Genomic DNA, 9,303 nt, shown 5'->3' with positions numbered 1-9,303 from the left:
TGGGCAGATATGTTATAATAATAATATGCCATTTAGCAGACGCTTTTATCCAAAGCGACTTACAGTGTGTGCATACATTTTTACGTATGGGTGGTCCCGGGGATCGAACCCACTACCCTGGCGTTACAAGCGCCATGCTCTACTAATTGAGCTACAGAGGACCATGTTCAGGATAGGTGTTGGCCAAACGTGCAGCTCCTTATTGCTTGCTCGTGGGCAGGTTTTTCAACCCCCCATTTCATTTATGATAACCCCACCATGTCCCCTGAGACTCCTGCGTGGTGCCTGGCTGTACCCCTCCCCCACGGGCGGGGATCACCTCTGGTGACAGGAACAACCGCTTGTTTTAAATGAGAAAGGCTCCCTCATTGTGTCAGATGGCTCTTCCTCAGGGCAAAGTCCTCTGCTCTTTGGCACGTCACATGGTTTAAGCCTGTCCCTGCACGCGATCATCATTGGCTGAAGCCGGATTGTTCACGACGCCAGGGCTGCTCAATATCTATTATCTTGTATGCCACATCCCACCTCCATGGGCTCAAAAAACTAATTGCCATAACAATGCCATATAATAAAACCCGTTGCTCTAACCTTGACCCAGCTCCAACAATATCGCACCACCCATAATAACAGAAACCGACTGCCATGCCTATAATGTAGCTGACTTATTGTGGAATTGATTATATTTAGGTATATATTTAAGTGTTGCCTTTGAGATACATATTATTATAAATCATAACAATGTACTTAGAATAACGTAAACATGCCTCACATCACTATGTGACTATAATTGAGCTCTTGTAGTGTTTTAATTCCATAGCTGTGTGTGTCATAATCGTAGGACACCGACATACTCCTGGAGGGGACTCACAGCAGGATGTAGCACTCCCTGTGGACTTTCCTCCACTATCCTGGGACAAAGGGTGCATCAAAAATGGCACCCTATTCCCTACATAGCGCACTACTTTTGACCAGGGTCTATAGGGCTCTAGTCAAAAGTTGTGCACTATGTAGGGTATAGGGTGCCATTTGGGATATAGCGAAACTGTTATTGACAGTCAGCAACTTTAAAGGAATGTTCCTGTTCTAGCCAGAAAAGCAAAGTCACTGCGATGGAATGCAGAGTGAATCCAAGAGGTTAAAAAAAATCACACGCACACCCATGTAAAGTAATGACATTTCACAGTACAGTAGTGTGTGGTAATCGGATTTGGTGTTCAAGTCCTCCTAAGGGGCATGTCATGTTTTGTCGTATCTCTATTAGGTGGAAGAATACAGTGCATCCTTGGCATTTCTGTGGGGTCTTCAATTTTTAGCTACCATGGGACATACAGTACTTTATGTGTGCATGCATGACCAAATGATGATAGCTTGCAAGTATTATCTGACTAATAAACACACACTGATATCATAATATTCAATAAGATCCCATTTTCATTCCAGGCTCTCTTTCGTGAGAACATCCTTTGGGATTACTGGATTGGCTTCTTTGTTACCCTGTGCAGCTAAGGGTGAAATTGTTGCACCATAGCACAGCATGGCCCAAATCCCAGTCACACAGCATACATTCAATAGCAGTGCATCTCTGACCATTTAACAGGATACCTTCCACACTGTGAGTGTGTGTGCCTGCTGTTCTGACAGTGGTAAATGACTGCAGCAGGTTGGGGTGGAGGCTGTGCGGCAGGTTGAATTAGGGGGGGTGCACTTGGAAGGAACAGCGAGAATATGCCAAAAGAATGTAAGCTTCTGTTTCCAGGGCAACAAGGATCTGCAGATCACAGTTCTGTACGCTAGTCACTTGCAGACAGACCCCAGAAATCTGTCTAGTAGTGCACCACTAACATGAAATGGCATTCATGTTTCTCTCAGCTCTAGAAACAATTATTACAGGGTCGCTCCGTTTTGGACCTTTGGTCCTTTATACACTGTATTCCTATCATTATCATCATTATATAAAAGTCATATTTCATCAGTAGACTCCATTTGAACTAAGTTGGTCTTCATCTGTGGAAAATAGACAGCATGTATTGAATGATGCCACAAAAAAATATCAGGAATTGAAAGGCTGGACCTTCAATTAGGTAAGCATTTAAAACATTCTCGTAAAAACATAATGTGAACAGATTACTTTCCTAGAGACATATTTGCTCTATTGGAGCAAGGTGTACATATTATTTGTGTTTATTTATTTTGACCGTGACAAAGCTTTCCTCAACATGTATTTTGCGTCCTCTGGGTGATCATCTATAAGACATCCTCTTGAGCTCCTTGTATCCAGTGTGATCAGCTGACTGGTTTTTCCCAGTGTGAGAGAGAGAGCGAACATGCTGAATAGATGCCCTCAAGCACTTTGGCTAAAGGAATGCTACACTTGGCACTAAACCGTGAGGGCTCATCAAGGCCAGATCAATTGTTCATCTCTCTTCAGCCTATCCCCCAAGGCTTAGCACATCCACGGGTTAATTCCCATGGTATGCTGTGACAGTCACAGGCTGAGGAGACCTAGAAGCCCTCGAGGGGAATGTAGACCTACATTCCACAGACTCTGGAATGTAGGTCTACATGTTGTTATCAAATGTAAAAGACTACAAGTTTTCCAATTTTTTTGGGGTGCAAGACCGACTACATTTAGTTTCTTTAATCTTCTAACAGTATTAGAATTAGCTGCAAACAGATCCATTATTTAACTAGGCAAGTCAGTTAAGAACAAATTCTTATTTACAATGACGGCCTACCCCGGCCAAACCCGGACGATGCTAGACCAATTGTGCGCCGCCCTATGGGACTCCCAATCACGGCCGGATGTGATACAGTCTGGAATCGAACCAGGGTCTGTAGTGACGCCTCTAGCACTGAGATGCAGTACCTTAGACCGCTGCGCCACTCAGGAGCCCATTATAATGTAATTAACATTTTCATAGTCATAAGAAATTGATAAGAGCCTTATTAAGTATTGTTTCTTTAAGACTCCCTTTCAAGAAAACTATTGTTTGGCAGCATGTTATTATGATCCTATCTCCATGTGCCTGTATGTTCCTCTAAAAACAGAAACAAATTGTATTTCCATAGGCTCACTTGCATGCTGATTCATGATGAGAAGAGCACCACATTATTACCCCAGGGGCTTACATTGTTTACGGTGTTAGCAGTGAATCACACAGTAATTACACCTAGTGTTGCTCCAGACTTTTCTGAAATAATGAGTCCTCCAAATCCCAAGAGGGACTTCTGTAAAGATGGGGATTTACAGAGCAGGACAACAACAAATATTTATCAAAGTCATATAGACCTTGAGTGGATGTATGGGGATAGCAGCTATGACAAAAAAAAAGCCAATATTAAGACTAATCGTGTGCAAAAAATCTCTAAACTGAGGGACTCCTGTGTTCCGCTTTAGATCCTTTTTTGTGTATAGACTGATAAGCAGACAACCTGCTGTCAGCTCATGTCAACAGGATTATGACATTCTGGATACATTGCAATATATGTTCTGGGTACATTACATTTATACTACAGTGCAAAAACACTATCATCTGAAGTTGGAGACTCTCTTTGACCAACTACCACTTATATTTCAGCCCATATGGCAAATATATCTGTCCTTTACATTTTAGTAATTTAGATGACATTCTTATCCAGAGTGACTTATAGTAGTGAGTGCATACATTTTTTGTACTGGTCCCCCGTGGGAATTTAACCCACAACCCTGGCATTGCAAGCACCATGCTCTACCAACTGAGCCACATGGGACCTTGGCGTTAGAAATAAATTACCTGAATCTGATGCAGAGTTCTAACAGAGTTAATTGACTGCTCTCCATTTCCATCTGTAAAATTACAATTCCGGTAGTGATGACAACAACTATTATTGAATTAATTAATATTAATTAATTAATGGGATAATGTATTATTGTTATTATTATTGTTATACATACTTATCAATTACAACTACTCTGATTATTTAGGCTGTAATACACACAGCCTGAAACTAATGCCTGCAAAATCTTGTAAATGTTCCTTATATATCCACAGGAAAGTATTGTTTATATGACTTTTTAGAGAGCAGTACAGTTCTGCACCAAGATAAAGTTCGTTTTATATTGGATATTCAGTTCTCTCATGAACAGTTATTGAACCAAGGATGCCATGAAAATTGTATATTCTGAATCAGGGGAGGATGGGGGAACAATCAACCCCTATTTTTGGTGACTTTTTCATTTTCTTACATTTTCTATTCTGATCTATAATTAACACAAAAAAGGTGTCGGTTGTTCTTCATCCTCCCCTGATTCAGAATATACAATTCTCATTGTCATGGCATGCTTGGTTCAATAGCTATTGGCGAGAAAACGGAATATCCTATATTAAACTAAAATATTAAAAAAGGCAGATAAACAATACTTTCCTGTGGATATTTTGTCTCAAATTTCGAGCAGTTGAAGGACAAACCGCACATACAACCAGCAGAGTAAGTTTAAATGTAATTTCCTTCTACATTCTGCTTGTAAGGTACATAGTTTACATTTACACGATTTTGCAAGCATTCGTTTCAGGCTGTATATACAAAGTAATTACCTGTGTATTACAGCCCATTGTGCAACAGAAGGAGGCAGCTTGTTAGTTATGGTGGCTAGAAACACACTGTAACGTTAGTGGAGAGCAGAGCAGCAGAACAACAGAGCCAAGGAAAGTGCAGCCCTTCAACACAGCAGGCAAGCAGACCAGGCTGCCCTCAGTTATCAGGCCATTTAGCGACGTTATTGAGAGGGTAGGACAGGGTTCTCCATCAAAGTAACAAGCTTGGGTGATGGACAATGTTACACTCTTTTACAATTAATTGAATTGAAGCTGTACTTTATTTAAATAGCACTGATGGTGCCGAGCGCTGCGGGAGGTAGCTAGCTAACGTTAGCTGGTCAAGTAGCCTAAACAAGTTTCCTGGATAGACCAGCCTGGACAACCTTTCGACATTTAGGTAGCTACAGAAGCAACTTATCCTGCAAGCTAACGTTAAATAGCTAGCCAGGTTATTTTGTAAGTACAATTTATCTTAATGAAACCGGTTCCCTAGCATTCGGGTTTGCGCATTACTGCCGTGGAGCTCAGACTGCAGCCACGCAGACCAACCCCGGGCAGTTGAAGTTGCAAGGTAAGCCAGCACCAGCAGCCACTTCACTCCATTGTCACGTAAAGCTAACGTTAGCTAACATGTAGCTAACCAGGGAGCAGGCTAAACAATCCGCTAGCTAGTTAGCTATAAAACCTATAGATAGTGGTAGACTGTACTGCCACATCATTAACTTTTGCTAACTAACGAGCTATATTTTGGCACAGGATATTTGCTACATCGGAGTTGTTCACTAACTAGCAAGGCACCGAGCTAGCTAGTTAGACACAAATGGCCCAAGCCATCATTCGCGTGTTAGCCAAACGTCAAGCGTCTCATCATAGCTTTAGGAAAGTAACGTTAACGTGAGTAGGCTATGTAGTTACGATTTTGTCTTGGCATTGAACCACTGTCTCGTAAAATATCAAAATTCGTCTCAGGTGTTAGCAAATGTTAGCTAGCTGGCTAGCAACCATTTGTAAACACTGTCACACAGACAGTTGCCGGTGGTAGGCAGCTAGCTAATGTAGCTAGTACAAGGAAGACATTCAAAATGTCTTCCATTTATATTTTTTCCAATCATTGTGGTTTACATTTAACGTTACTGTACCACGACAATATGAATAAGATAACGTTCGTTTAAAGAACGAATGTAATTAATTGAATGTTATGATGGACACCGCTTTGTAGAACCAAAACATACACAGCCTCTGCTCAACGAACTCGAGAACGAATCGTTTGGGGTCTGCAGTTCGCGAACGATAGGCTATTGTGCGAATCACTCACGGCAGTCAAGCAATGCATTCCGCCAAGTGTCGTTCACAATTGCGGCCGCCACAAATAGACCTTATTTGTATGCCTAGAAATCAACAAATGTAGATTGTTTATGTAGATTGTTTAAAGCACACTTACAAGTCTGTCACAGATGACAGTAACAATAAGCCCCTTATGGTGAAGGACATGTGAACGAGAGGCTTGTAGAATTAGGACTCTTTCGAGTTTTCAGTGGCGTCAGTTCAGCTAAACCTAGGGTATGGCGAAGTTGCGTGTGGAAATACACCCACCAGTTGAAGCTCATTTACTGTACTTCTACACAATTTTTTAACTCTAAAATGCTATTTGGAGAACAGCAATAACAAACAAAAATGTCCCCCAGACATTATCACCTCCAAAATTAGGTTTATAGGTCTGTGCAATGATGTGTACAATGTACTACTCAACCTCTTCATACATAGGCTACATTACATTTACATTTTTACATTTTAGTAATTTAGCAGACGCTCTTATCCAGAGCGACTTACAGGAGCAATTAGGGTTAAGTGCCTTGCTCAAGGGCACATCGACAGATTTTTCACCTAGTCGGCTCGGGGATTAGAACCAGCGACCTTTCGGTTACTGGCACAACGCTCTTACCCACTAAGCTACCTGCCGCCCCCCATTGACTAATTTAGCCTACTTGTGGAACAGTGCAACATGAAATAAATGCATAATACACGCTATCAAGGCCGACATCAAATACAGACATCAATGTGAAAGTACCCAGAGCATAAAACAGCTCACTGCAAATGCAAACTATGCCAGATAAGTCCTACACATGCATTGAAATAAAAGGCATACATCAAAGGAATTACTTAGGCCTACAATCGACAAGGACGCATAAAGACAAACAAACTCGACCAAGGAATTTAAAAAATATCGACATATTAAGGCCGCACCCGTGATTCAGCACCACTGAATGGACAGCGCCTTGATACAGGTAGGCATAGTGGAGCTCCATGGGGTGTGGCTGAATGGACAGCGTCTCTGTCTAGTAGCCAGCTAGAATTAGGCTATTCAGTTTGTGGGCAGTTAGACATTTTCTGGGCACAGTTGAGTAGCCTACAATGCATATATGAAAATCATAACTGGCACGCAGATCTTTAGAAATTGTAGGATCAATTGTAAATTGTCACTCATATGACAAAGGTCGCAGACCTGTAGGCCATATATTTTCTTTATTAAATAAAATTGTATTGGTCACATACACATATTTAGCAGATGTTATTGCGGATGCAGCGAAATGCTTGTGTTCCTAGCTCCAACAGTGCAGTAGTATCTAACACTTCACAACTATACACACATCTCAAAGTAAAATAATGGAATTAAGAAATATATAAATATTAGGACGAGCAATGTCAGAGTGGCATTGACTAGAATACAGTAGAATAGAATACAGTATACACATATGAGATGAGTAAAACAGTACAAAAGCTGAAGAACATATGCACATCCAGGTACTTTCCGCAGGTGCTGGAGTAGGAAAATTCATGAAAAACAGAAAGGAAAACGCAGTGTGGCGTTTTCCTTTCTGTAAAACGGTATGTAAACATGATTTAAAGTGACCAGTGATTCCATGTCTATGTACATAGGGCAGCAGCCTCTCAGGTGCAGGGTTGAGGAACCGGGTGGTAGCCGGCTAGTGACTAAATTCAAGGCAGGGTACTAAGTGGATGCCGGCTAGTGATGGCTATTTAACAGTCCGATGGCCTTGAGATAGAAGCTGTTTTTCAGTCTCTCGGTCCCAGCTTTGATGCACCTGTACTGACCCCGCCTTCTGGATGATAGCGGGGTGAACAGGCCGTGACTTGGGTGGTTGATGTCCTTGATGATCTTTTTGGCGTTCCTGTGACATCGGGTGCTGTAGGGGGGTACGAACAAAGGATCCAATTCGGGAAAGTCGTATTTCTGGTCGGAGTGCTGGTGAGTTAACGCTGCTCTGATATCCTAAAATTATTTCCAGCTGTATGTAATAACACAAAAAACGTTCTGGGCTAATAATGTAAGAAATAACACAAAAAAAACAAAATACTGCAAAGTTGCTTAGGAGCTAGATGCAGAGCTGCCATGTCTGTCGGCGCCATCATACATTGTGAAGTCACCCTTGTGGAACGAGGGAGGGGGGACGTGGCACTGGATTTTTATTTTCACGCTACAGACGGCTAGATCGAACCTCTAATACAGGACACATGACACTACTTTTGTGAAGAAAAAATTATCCCAATCTCTTTCAGGTGGTGCTGCAGCATCCTTAACACCCCTACTTCCCGCGGCTATGGTGTATTCATGGATGCCAAGGGAAGCCAGACTTCCTCAAAATATTGACCAAGAAAAAAAACATATATAAAATAATTTATCTTTAGTCTCTCTGTGTTTCATAAATGTCCTTCAATTCGCAAGAGGCTGAATGTATTTCACCGGAGAAAGCATCTGAGCGAATGAAACAGTGCCCATCCGTTTCACTATGTGATGCTGTCTGGTCAGAAAGAGTATGACATTGTTGCCGCCCGTAGCATTGAATGCAAGGGAAGCCAGTGAGCATTTGGCCTCCCTTGGTAATTGTTTAAAATAAATAATAGCTAATCAGCGTTACGCTAAACTGAGTGAGCTCAGCTGTGAATGGTCCTGGCGCACCAAAAAAAAGTGTAAAGGGAAGCCAGTTTGGATTTGGCTTCAGACCAATCACATCACAAGCCAAACGACATTATTGACAGAAAGAAAACATGAATTGTTATGTTGTTGTCCTCCAGTGGCTAGCTAGCTAGCTAAAATGATCCCTTTCCTAAATGAGTCATGGATGGGGATTTGGACTTGTGTGTTTACTTAATTATCCATACTGTCCAGTGATTATAACGGCGATTATGATCCAACCATAATTTCATACATTGTGCCCCTGGCCTGAGAGGATGGAAGTTCAATATGTAGCTAGATGTAGTATGCTAATGTTAACTAGCTAGCTTGGCGTATTGTTGCCCATGAAAGGAAGTTAGGCTAGCGAGCATGTATTTTAGCCAGGTAGCCTAGGTCAACAAAAACTAAAAGCATGTACTGTATGACAAAGTCATATACCGTTTCTCTACAAGTAGGGTGAGTCAACATGTTTTTTCTACTTGCGCACATACACACATCAGTCCATGGACAGCCACATCATATTTAGCTTAAGTTGATTGGACTAAATCGTTTTTGGTATCTTTTAGTTATCACTGTATTAGACTAAGCATAGGTGATTAGATCAAATTGAAATGGTGCTGGAATAGTGGAGGCAGGTCCTGTTTTCTTTGCGACTTGCGGTAACTCTGCGTGGTTCTAAATCAGTAGTTGTTTATTAGTCCGAAAATGTCGGAAACATTGCCTTGCTTGACCATGCTGTAGGTCATGTAA

At 41.6% G+C, this 9,303-nt stretch overlaps 1 protein-coding gene across 1 annotated transcript in view; it reads left to right on the top strand.

The window, feature by feature from the left end:
• Positions 1–4,660: 4,660 nt before the first annotated feature.
• Positions 4,661–9,303, top strand: part of LOC311141625 (zinc finger MIZ domain-containing protein 2-like) — a 70,425-nt gene continuing 65,782 nt past the window's right edge. The window contains exon 1 of the mRNA XM_084177014.1: positions 4,661–5,148. The gene's annotated coding sequence lies outside the window, so the exon portion shown is untranslated. The remainder of the gene's footprint in view (positions 5,149–9,303) is intronic.

Source organism: Coregonus lavaretus (assembly GCF_964263955.1).
Source record: "Coregonus lavaretus genome assembly, chromosome: 14".
Classification (NCBI taxonomy): Eukaryota; Metazoa; Chordata; class Actinopteri; order Salmoniformes; family Salmonidae; genus Coregonus; species Coregonus lavaretus.
Note: the sequence above shows the minus strand (reverse complement) of the source record. Positions and strands in the feature narration are given on the sequence as shown.